The sequence below is a fragment of the Gopherus evgoodei genome, chromosome 9 (genome assembly GCF_007399415.2).
Source record: "Gopherus evgoodei ecotype Sinaloan lineage chromosome 9, rGopEvg1_v1.p, whole genome shotgun sequence".
Classification (NCBI taxonomy): Eukaryota; Metazoa; Chordata; order Testudines; family Testudinidae; genus Gopherus; species Gopherus evgoodei.
This window is the reverse complement of record NC_044330.1, coordinates 94883386-94895484: the sequence shown is the minus strand read 5'-3', so window position 1 is coordinate 94895484 and position 12099 is coordinate 94883386. Positions and strand designations below refer to the sequence as shown.

The 12099-nt window shown below is 41.4% G+C and overlaps 1 long non-coding RNA gene across 1 annotated transcript; it reads left to right on the top strand.

Annotated features, from left to right (window-relative positions):
- The first annotated feature begins 1079 nt into the window (after positions 1 to 1079).
- On the top strand, positions 1080 to 11684 carry LOC115658112. Its single transcript, XR_004002157.1, has 3 exons — positions 1080 to 1262; positions 5854 to 5860; positions 11674 to 11684. It is a non-coding gene; the product is annotated as an uncharacterized LOC115658112 (long non-coding RNA).
- The last annotated feature ends 415 nt before the right edge of the window (positions 11685 to 12099 follow it).

The window sequence follows — 12099 nt, the reverse complement described above, 5'->3', positions numbered from 1 at the left end:
TATGGAGATGGTTTTTTAATAGCTGTTTCATCTGATGAAGAGCATTATTATTTTTAGGTCAAATCTTGAGAGACGTGGAGTACCTGACACTCCTCCTACACCAAATGATAGGATTCTAGATATTCAGCACAACTCTGATTTTGGCCCTTTTATTATTATGTTCATTTACAGCAGATTTCACCAGTTTTTCTTTTTGCTTCCTAACTTTTTCTTTCAAAGTAACTTATTGCAAAGAGCCAATTGTCCTCAACTCCCATTCTCATTGGGAGGGGAGAATACTATGGGTCCTGCTGAAAGGTTAACTATGAGGCCGGAAGGAAGTCACTAGTGGAGTTCCTCAAGGATTGGTCTTGGGACCAATCTTATTTAACATTTTCATGAATGACCTTGGCACACAAAGTGGGAGTCTGCTAATAAAATTAGCAGGCGACTCAAAGTTCTGAGGTATAACCAACATGGAGGAGAACCAGAACATTATACAAGGAAAATCTGGATAACCTTGAAAATTGGAGTAATAGAAGTGGGATGAAATTTAATAGTGAAAAGTACAAGGCCATGCACTTAAGGCCCAACAAAAATAATTTTTGCTGTAAACTGGGGACTTACCAATTGGAAATGGCAGAGGAGGAGAAAAACCTGAGTATATTGGTCGCTCACAAGATTACTATGAGCCACCAGTGTGATGGGTCCATGAAAAAGGCTAATGCAATCCTAGGATGAATCAGGCAAGGTATTTCCAGTAGAGATAGGGAAGTGTTACTACAATTATAGAAGGCACTGGTGAAACCTCATCTGGAATATTGAGCAATTCTGGTCTCCCATATTTCAGAGAGTAATTCAAACTTGAACAGGTGCAGAAAAGGGCCACTAGGATGATCAGAAGAACCTTCCTTACAAGAGGAGACTTTATGATAGTGGTGGGCAATGTGCGGCCCACGGGTCGCATGCGGCCAATCAGGGTAATCCACTAGCGGGCAATGAGACAGTATTTACATTGACTGTCAGCAGGCATGGCTGCTTGCAGCTCCCAGTGGCATGTTTAGCTTAACAAAAGGAAGATTGAGGAGAGAGATGATTGCTCTCTTAAATATATCAGAGGCCTGAACACCAGGGAGGGGGAGGATTTATTTAAGTTAAAGGCCAGTGTTCGCACAAGAACAAATGCATATAAACTGGCCACCAACAATCTTAGGCTTGAAATTAAACTAAAGGTTCTAACCATTACAGGAGTGAAGTTCTGGAACAGCCTCCCAAGGGGAGAAGTTGGGGCAAATACCTATTTTGTTTCAAGACTGAGCTTGATAAGTTTCTGGAGGGAATGGTATGATGAGGTTGCTTACAGTGGCATATGGCCCATCCCTGACTGCTATTAGCAAATGTCTCCAGTGATCGGAGATGAGCCCGTAGATGGGGAGGGATTTGAGTTACTACAGAGAATGCTTTCCCAGGTATCTGGCTGGTGGGTCTCACCCATGTACTCAGTGTCTAATCATCATACTTCTTGTTGGGAAGCAATTTCCCCCCAGTTCAGATAGGCAGGGACTTTGGGGTGGTCGGTGTTTTTTTGCCTTTTTCTGCAGTATGAGACACAGGTCACTTGCTGGTTTGAACTAGGGTCAATGGTGAGTTCTCTGTAACTTGAAGTCTTTTTAAATGAAGATTTGAGGACTTCAGTAACTCAATCAGAGATTGTGGGCATATTACAGGAGTGTAGGGGTGAGATTCTCTTGCCTGAGATGTGCAGGAGGCCAGACTAGATGATCACGATGATCCCTTCCAACCTTGGAGTCTATGGATCTATGATACAGCACCTCTCAATATGTGCTCAGCACCTTGCAGGATAGGCCTTTATACAGGAACTTCTTTAGTCAAGGAAATGAATCCTTTCTCTTCGCAAAATGCCATATAAATGCACAGACCTTAGCTTGTGTTTGAACAGCTTTTAGGTGATTTTCAAAATCACTTGATATTTGCCTCCAAAATTAATGGTAATGCTCCCATTGACTTCAATGGGAGAAGAATTAGGCCAGTTGAGAGCTTTTGAAAAGTCTGGTGTCCATTTATTCTTCTGCAAAACAATTTTATATAATGGAAATAAATAATGCCTACTGAGTAATTTTGGTCAAGTTTAATTAACATTTACATACATCCGATTGATCTCCCATATCTTGCAGGAATTCTGTGAATTGTGCAGATGCTTTTCAGAAAATGTTGTAATGTTTATCAAATTTCCCACTGTCTCTGGTGATGGCTCGAACAGTTGACCACCCTTCTTCCACAATAGCAAAAAGTGAAATGTTGTGAAACTGGCAGGGAACCACAGCTAGTGTTCCTCATTTGGCACACATTTTTTAGGCTGGGGTTTTTAAAGCAGTTCTTGAATTTTTTTTTTCTAAGGTGCTATAATGCATCCAGGAAATAGAGGTTCTGTGAGTCAGCCCACAGGAAGTGGCACTAAAATGTATACTGCACCCTTGTCTCAAGTAGGCATTCTCCTATTTGTTCATACTCATCTGGGCTGTAGGTGCTGGGGGTCTAAACTAGAGCTGGTCAGGAAATTTTTGCAAAAAAGTTTTTAGTAGGGAAAATGCAAAACCGAAACTTTTTGTGTAAATGTATGAGTTTTAACAAAACTTTTTTTCAAAAAGGCTTTTCAGGTCCAGGATCAAATTTCAAGAGAGGGAGAAACACCACCTCAGGATAGCCCAGTACATAGGGCATTCACCAGGGATGTGGGAGATACAGGGACTTGAACTTGGATCTTCCCAAATCCTGGGTAAGTGCCCTAACCACCAAACGATAGAATTAGTCTTTCTGGCACAAATAATGTTTCATTATTTATCAAAATGGAACAACTCTAACAGAAAAGACAGATACCATAGATGGGTGTTTTAGAGTGTTCACCAGGGATGTGGGAGATCTAGGTTCATGGTCCTACTCTGCCTGATTTGTATGGACTTGAGCCTGGGCTTCCCCACACCCTAGACAAGTGGGTGGCTCTAGAAGTTTTTTTCATGGCGGTGAAGGGGGGAGAATCTAGAAAGGCCTTAATGTCATCCTTATGCAGAACAGTAAACATTTTGAAATGTTGTGGGACAGAAAAACCTTTTCCCACACAGCTGTAATCAAAGTCTGCTCCCATTTGAGGTCAGGGAGAGTTGCCACTGATTTAAACGGAAGTGTGAAAATACCCTGTTACAGCTGTACTTTCTACCAAGTCCCCAGAGCGATAGCACATTCTTAATTTTCTGTCTGTAAGATGTGTGGGGTTGGTTACATTCACTTCAGGAAGGAGGTTCCCTTAGCAAAAGTATTCAGAAAAGCTTATATCACAGCTCTCATTTCATTAAAGTTTTCCGTGGTTCACTGATAGATTCAAGTTAGCTAATTCTACTAATTCAAATCTAGAAAATGGACTATTGGGTAATAGAGTTGAAACCATCAAACCCTTTATTTGGCAAGCATCTGAGCCCTTCAAAATTTGAATTACTGCACATCCCCTCATAATGTTTTAAAGTTTGACATTTGTCTGTGGAATGTTTTGATAAATGAATCTTTGTCATTGGTGTCCTTTTATTACTGCTATTTTACTTTGTTGGCATCCTTTCATCTGCGAGAGACGGTGGGAATTGCAGCCTATGATGTAGATGGTTTGCAATGTCTCATGTGACTGAATAGGCCAATCTGAGACTTGTATGATCTTTGGCAGTTATTGCAAATGTATGTATCTTGGTTGAGTGTTGCTTGCTTCCTACCCCTCTGATACTTGCTTCCTATGGGCTCTCTTCTCTTCAAGCTGTAGAAGCCAGCTCCTGTCATAGACTTTGATACCCTGATGCAGATGATGGTACCACTTGTTATGATCACTTGTCAAGACTTCCCATTGGTCAGGATCAATTCCAAATTCCTTCATATCTCACTTGCATGTGTCTTTATAGTGAAGTTTGGGATGTCCTTTTCTTGTTCCCTTTGATAGCTCCCCAGATAGCATGTCCTTGAGCATGCATCCATCTTCCAACTGACTCAGATGGCCCAGCCAGTTCAGTCATCTTTGCTTGAGCAGGGCTGCCACAGTTGATAAATTTGCCCTTTGAAGAACCTCTGCATTGGTGAACTTATCTTGACACTTGGTGTTGAGTATGTGGCATAAACAATGTAGGTGGAAACTGTTCAATGTTTTCTCCTGATAAGCATAAGTTATCCATGTTTTCCCACCATATGTGAGAGTGCTGGGAACTCAAGCTTGGTTCACTAGTATTTTGGTCTTGATGGTCAGCTTTGAGTTCCATGCTCTTTTAATTAGTCTTCTGAAGGTGGTGGCAGCCTTTCCAATGTGAACATTTAGTTCAGGGGTCGACAACCTTTCAGAAGTGGTGCTGAGTCTTCATTTATTCACTCTAATTTAAGGTTTCGTGTCCCAGTAATACATTTTAACATTTTTAGAAGGTCTCTTTCTATAAGTCTATAATATATAACTAAACTATTGTTGTATGTAAAGTAAATAAGGCTTTTACAATGTTTAAGAAGCTTCATTTAAAATTTAATCAAAATGCAGAGCCCCCTGGACTGGCGGCAAGGATCCGGGTAGTGAGAGTACCACTGAAAATCATCTCACGTGCCGCCTTCAGCACATATGCCATAGGTTGCCTGCCCCTGATTTAGTTCTTCGTCCAGGGAGCGGTTGGTGGTCATTGTAGAACCTAAATAGCTGAACTTTTGGATGACTACTAGCTGGTTTGCATTTAAGGGAATTGGAGGATCTTGTGGAACCCCATGTCCTAATACAACCATTTTCTTGATGCTGATTGTGAGAGCAAATATCTGACAGGTACTTTGAAAGGCAGTCCATGAGTTTTTTGTAATAGATCTTCATTCTGGGCTAAGAGAGCAGCAGCATCAGTGACTAGACGTTCCCTGTTTACCACCTTTTTGACTTTGGTCTTTGCCTGGTTGGTTGAAGAGTTTTCCATCTGATATTGTGTGGAGATGCACTCCATCTTTCATGTCCTTAAATTCACAGTTCAAGAGTATTGAAAAGAAGATTCCAAAGACTGTAGGGGCAAGAACACATCCTTGCTTCACTCCACTTCTCATATCAAGGCTGTCCAAAGGGGACCCGTCAAACTGGACAGTTGCTCTCGTGGTGTTGTGGAATGAACATCTAAGACTTTGCAGGGTTGGTGGACATCCTATCTTTTCTAGTATTGTAAATAGACCTGCTCTGCTGACTGTGTTGAATGCTTTGGTTAGGTCCACAAAAGTGATGTACAATGGTCGATTTTGTTCTTGGAGTTGACTCAGAGAAAATATCATGTCTATAGTTGATCATCAAGCCTTGAATCCACACTGTGATTCAGGGTAGACACGATTCACCTGCTATTGCAGGTGCACTAAGATGACTTTTGTGAAAACTTTTCCTGCTACACCTAGTAGTGAGATACCCCTCTAGTTGTTGCAGTCATCCTTTTTGCCTTGACTTTTTATACAAATTGATGATGCTTTTGTCATGCATCTCTTGTGGTACCTCATCCTCTTTCCAGCATTTAAGTAGCAGCTGATGAAGATATGGTAATAGACTCTTTCCAGCACTTGAGGATTTTCTGCTGGCATGCCATCTTTTCCAGGAGCCTTGCTACTTGATAGCAAATTAATGGCCTTGCTTAGCTCTTCTACAGTAGGCTCCACATCTAGCTCTGGCATGACCTGTAGAGTTGGTATTTGGTCCACTGATTCGCAGGTGGTGATTCTTTCTTGTGCATATAGCTTAGCTCTGAATAGTGTTCATCCAACTATTTTACTAGGCCATCCTTAACAAACAAGGAGTTTTTGTTGGTTATGATGATGTACTGTAAGTTGAGGAGTTGGTATATTAGCGTTATACAACACTTCATTAATAATAATAATAATTTAGGAACAATCAAAGTATAACCACACTGGAGACTTTTTGTTTGTTTGTTTGTTTTTTCATACATTGCTCTAAACAGTTTATGTGGAGGAAAAAGATTGAGTCACTGACTTTTTTGTTTTTTGTTTTTTTTGTTTTTGTAAATCTTTTGTTTTGTGCATCCTTGACTGTGCTAAAAGGTAAAGCTAGGCCTGAACTTCAATGCTGGTTCTGAATTTTTCCAAAATTTAGCAGGGGTGTTGCATAGGCCATGAGATTTGGTTCCAGTCTTTTAGTATGTGTGTGTGTTTTGTTTTTTTTGTTGTTTAATGTGTGATGGTGTTCATTGAACCAAATATGCTTTTTCTACATGTGCCCCATAGTGAGGATCAGTGTACAGGTGGAGGGCAGGAGGCACTGTGCCTCAGAGAAGCATAATGTGTTGATCTGGAGCTCCCTTCTTGCTCTGGGAGGGTGGGAAGTAATTTACTATATTCATTGAAAAAGTGGAGCATACATCCCTCTGTAGGCTTCTGGGGCTGGAGCACCCACAGGAAAAAAAAGTAGGTGCTCAGCGCACACTGGCGAGCCCCAACAATCGGCGCTGCCCCCACCCACCCCAGCGCCTGCTGCTGATTAGCTGTTCAGTAGCAGGCAAGAGGTGCTGGGGGAGGGGGAGAGAAGAGTGAGAGCGGGGTACGCTCAGGGAAGGTGGTGGAACCTGGTAGGAAGAGGCAGGGCAGAAGTGGGGTGGGGGTGGAGCTTTGAGGGCAAAGGTGGAGTGGGAGTCAAGCATCCCTGGGGAAATCAGAAAGTTGGTGCCTATGCGTTCTTCTTCTTCTCGTCTCTTCCCTCCCTGACCTTCACGTGCAGCCAACTCAAATGTATCTAGGCAGGTGAGTGCCATGGAACAAGGTAACACTTCGTCTGTATCAGCATCAGGGTTTATTCCAAGAACACAACACAGGCCCCAGTAGCTGTGGAGCCAAGCAGCCATTGAGTTAAATAGACATTGACTAATTCACTGAGTTCCTATATATAGCCACTGTGAATGGCCTCTGGTGGGCAATGGCTCTTCCTGATGCTCCCCCACGGCCACCTTGGTTGCTCCTGAGAGGAAGCATCTGCTCTCCAGTCCCTGCACTTCCCCAAACACCAGGCTGAAACTATGCACTGCTCTTACATGGGCCACATGAGTGGATGAGGCATTGTTACCCTCCTATGCCCCTAATTGACTGAGCGCAGCCTAACTCTCTTTGTCTGTTTAGAGCTATCTAGCTTACTTATGCCTTAAGGACAGGCAGCATTGTCTGAACTTCAACCGTGTGTATTAAAATTGTACTTTCTCAGTGGAGTCTGACCCGCCACAATCATTAGTTCTTGTGCAGTGAAACGGGGGCCTGGAATTTATGGAAGACCTAAGGCAAGAATATGAATCTTTGAGTTCCTGGTGCAATGTGTCTTTTCTTCATCTTCCCTATTTAGCTTTCACATTTTCTTGTTTGAATTAAATTTGATCAACAACTGTCTCAGAGGCACTTTTAACCTTCCACAGAACTCAAATAAGAATAGAAGGTGCAATTTGGTTAGAATGCAATCTGGAGGGAGAAAGGTATTACACTGACTCTTCTCACTTTTTACCTGCTTTGCTGGAGGGGGCCATATTTCCTGCTAAGCAGGCAACTCTTCTGGGAAATAATAGCTACTCAAATATGATGATTCTGAATGCCATGTTAATAGTGCCAACACAAGGCTTTGCTGGTTTCTGGAAAAGACAGTTTCAAATAGACAGTTCATAATGCCTCAAAAATGGCTTTCATAAGGAAAATGGTCACTTGGTCTTAATTACTGAGTTGAAATGACAATATTAAAGCATTAAAGGTTTGTCTTTGCTACCCACTAGATTGGTGGGCAGCAGATCGATCCCATGGAGGTCAATTTATTGCGTCTAGTCTAGACACGATAAATCGATCCTCGAGTGCTCTCCCGTCAACTCCTGTACTCCAGTTTGGCAAGAGGCGCAAGCAGAGTTGATGGGGGAGCAGCAGCAGTCAACTCATCACAATGAAGACACTGCAGTAAGTTGATCCAAGTACGTCGACTTCAGCTACGTTATTCACGTAGTTGAAGTTGCGTAACTTAGATCAATTCCCTGCCCCCACATCCCACCGCAGTGTAGACCAGGCTTAAGAGACTATAGCTACCTCGATGCTATACACCACTGGCAGCACTGTATAGGGAATTGTAACTACACACCACAGTGGAAAGTAAGATTCATCCATGCTGTGGTGTGTAGCTACATGTAAAAGGCTCTGCAGGGAACGGTGCTGCCTCTCCCCTGCCAGAGCCTTTCCTGATTGCTGGAAAATTTTTCCCTGCAGCAAGGAAGGGCTCCAGCAGTGGGGAGCTGCCAGCGTCTTTCCCCATGGTTGAAATCTTTTTGTGTGGTGGGGAAGGGCTCCAGCAGCAGGAGGCTACACTGCTATAACCAGCAGTTTAGATGGAGCTTGGGTGAGTAGAGAGCTATGTAGATAAGTACTCGGGTATATACCCACACCCTTCAGGCATGTCTTTCACTCTGCTCACCTAGGCTGTGCCTCACTGTCTATGCAGTTATTCGTACCCATGGTAGGAGAGCCTGTGTATGTATGCTACCCACTGCCGAAAGAAGAGTGCAATGTAGACTTGCCCTCAGAGTTTAGTCTAGCTGAATGAATGGCAGGGTAGAGGAGGGTATCCTAGGGCTAGCATTGCATTGAAGCTTCATGCTCACTGGAAGGGGAGATTGAAACCATCGTTTAACTCAATATTGTCTGACTTCGGGGGTATGCACATAGCAGCATCAGACGGCAGCTTGGTGCTAGTTGTGCTGCTATCATGAAAAGTAAGTGCAGCCATTATTATATTTTTTTTATGGCAGGTCCAGAGACCCTGATTGAGACTGAGACTGATGCCCTGTTGTGCTATATACTGTGCAAAAACACCATGAGAGACAGTCCCCGACTCCAGGGCTTACAGTCTGAATAGAAAAGAACGAAAGAGCATGAGGCAAAGCAGAGGCACAGTGAAGTGATTTTTGGCAGCAAGTCAGTGACGAGGCCAGTGATAGAACCCAGTTTCCCGACCCTCAGTTCAGTGCCCTGGTCACCATACACGGCCTCTTACATTTACCCTTTAATGTTGGGGTTGGAATTTTTTAATGTGCTTTGGCATTTCAAAATGCTTTTAGGCTTGTAGCAGGAGATCATGATGGTGTCTTACTCATTTCAGGAGTTTAAGATTACTGCGAGCATCTGCTGGCTTATTGCACATTGCTCGCACAGTGGGAACAGCTTGCTTCAAGAACAAAGCAATGCAGAGTGTTATGATATTTTTTCTTCAATGAGACAGTGCAAAATCTTCGGAAGACTTGGTGTGAGTGCATTTTAATGCACGCATTCCTGATGGGTTTTCATTTTGTCACTACTGCGCTCTGCAAAAATAATAGATCTTGCCTGACCCCATTGCTGCAGTGAGAATATAGACAATGATTTGCAGTTCTAATAGATTGGAAATATACTCCTACAGTGTGATATGCAAAAATTATTTGTGTGTATTGATCTGTATTTAAAACTACTGTTAGTGACATTTTTAAACTGGTGCCTCAGAAATAAAACCAATGGTGAAAATCATATACTTTGTGTCTGACGGCATCTCCATTCTAAACACCCCTGTGAACAGTCCTCTCTGTGTGGCTATTTCTATTCAAGTTTTGCAGTCCCACAAGGGATGGATCTTTGCAGCATGCCATAAGAAATAATTTCATGCGTCACTGCAGTCTCTTGAAACTAATTTAACATCCTATTTTGTTGCTGCACTACTGTGGTGGAACAGACGCAGTTTACAATCTGCCTCACCCACAGGCAACCTTACCCGCCTTTTTCAGTACTCAGCAATTTAACTGTTTATATTAGCAATGCTGCTAATTAACAAGGTCTAATTTAAACTTGCATTCCTTTTCTTTCCCTGCGTGATTAGTGGAGCCTCTCATTAGAAATTGCTATCGACTAGCCAGGAGTAAGCCTTTATGTACGCACATTGTCATGCTCCAGGGTACCCTTAAGGATATAAGACACCATATTTTACAAAATATACCTAAAGTTTGCATCGTTTAGGACCAATCCATTTGTATCAAACATTTCAAATCATTCAAAATTCCAATAACCTTGAATAAATGCAGGTATTCAAAATAGCTTATCCTTAAACAGTTTCTGTCTAGTACATTTGAATTGTCTGAGCTCACAAAAAATACCCCAAGGTCTAATTATTACAAGTAATACATAAAATAAAACCATAATAATCTCAATTTGTTGCCCAGCATTCTTGTGGAAGCGATCTCTTCATGGCTTAGTCTACAGTCCTGGAATCTTAAAATCCATCATAGAAGCTGAGGTCTCTCTCATTGTAACTTGATATTATGTAGTGAAACCCCCCCTCCCCCGCATGTGGCAGGTGAAATTTTACTGTTAACGTTGTAAACACAAAACCAAAAGCTAGATGAGAGTAAAATGTTGAGTAGTGCTCATGTCTCTAATACCTTATATATTGTCTCCTACTGCAGGACTATACTATATAATGTTTTATCCACATTTTCTGTTTAACATGGTCTGTATCTGTCTTATTTTTGACTCAATTTTTCAGCCACTAATTTGGAGATCATTCCACACACACAATGTGTATTCTCATTTGTATATTACTGAGGTGGAGGGTAGGCAATTTGGGAAAACCAGAACCCTGGATAAGACTTTTTTTTTTTTCCTGGTCTCCCTAAGTGCACATTGCTGCCCCCTACTGCTTCCTGAGCTGTAACATGACATCAGACATAATTAGCCACTCATTATTCCCTCCCATTCATTTGCTACTTGGGGAGAGCCACTGATTTGTCATGGCAACAGCTGCCTTTGATAGCTGCCTGATTTCCCTCAGAATACCCTGGCGGTGATTAAAAAGAAGGGTCCCCGGAGGAGCTGAAAGGAAAGCAGACTGGGTCTGGATAAACTGCTGCCGTGCTTCTTTGAGATTGTACTGTGGTAAATTACGCTTTCTTTTCAAAGGGGGATTATTACTTTCCTCAAAAAGGGTTACCTAAAAATAAGATACAAAATTACAGCTCCTTTCAATAGATATTGTTTAGATGCTTCTTACAAATCGGGGCTTTGGCTTTGAGTATTAACCTTTTTTTATAAAAACAGGAAATAAGTACAAATCCCTACTCACTTTTGTTACAGTAACAAATGTCATTTAAAAGTTGCAGCAAAACTAAAGTTGAATTTTTTTAAATTTTTTGTTTGAATACACTTTAATTACTTTTAGTGTGTTGGTCAACTTGGCCCTCAATGGTGAAATATTGAGCTTGACAAACATAACAGTGACAAAAAAATATACCTTTGAAGACAAAGTGCAAGTGTTTTATTTAAATAGCACATATATTAAATATTTGATATCCATTAAAAACAAAAGAAATTCACAAACAAATGGCTTCATTTAATGTTAGTCTGACTTCTAAACTGAACCATAAAAATATTAGGAAATACAAAGTTAAGTATTAAAAGTTTGCAAAGTCAAACTCTCTAAAGTTAAGAAATGCCAAAATGAACTTTGCCCATGGAACCATAATTCAGTCCCTTTTTGTGTGTGTGCATTGTGATACAATCTTTAATTGTATGCAGATTATCTATCTGTGAAAAGTTTGGTATAAGTGACTTGCCCAAAATTACAGAAGAATTTGGTGGAGGAGGCAGAAAATGTAGAAACAAAACTTTCTGATTGTTTTCAACAAAAACAAAACTTCTGGAAAAAAAAATCTGGCGAATTAGACACAAATTTGCAAAATGTTTTGGAGGGGGAAAAAATTTCTAGGTGGGAAATTTCACTCACCCTACTGGTCACTGATGACGATGTGTTCAGCATTTGTCTATAGCATAAACATTGGTTTCAGAAGTCAATAATTAGAGCTGGGCAAATGGAACAAAAATGCATTTGTGGATATTCAATGCGTGTGGTGTTTGCATCCAAACATGAAGTGATTTGCTTGCAAGAATGTTCACCGAAAATAAAAGGCTCATGAACTGTCATGCAAATGTGCATTCATGTGAAGGTTTGACAGAGATGGCCATATGGACACCTGTAAATATCTTTGGTTTCTTTCCTCCCTCTTACAAAAGTTTTTAGTCAGG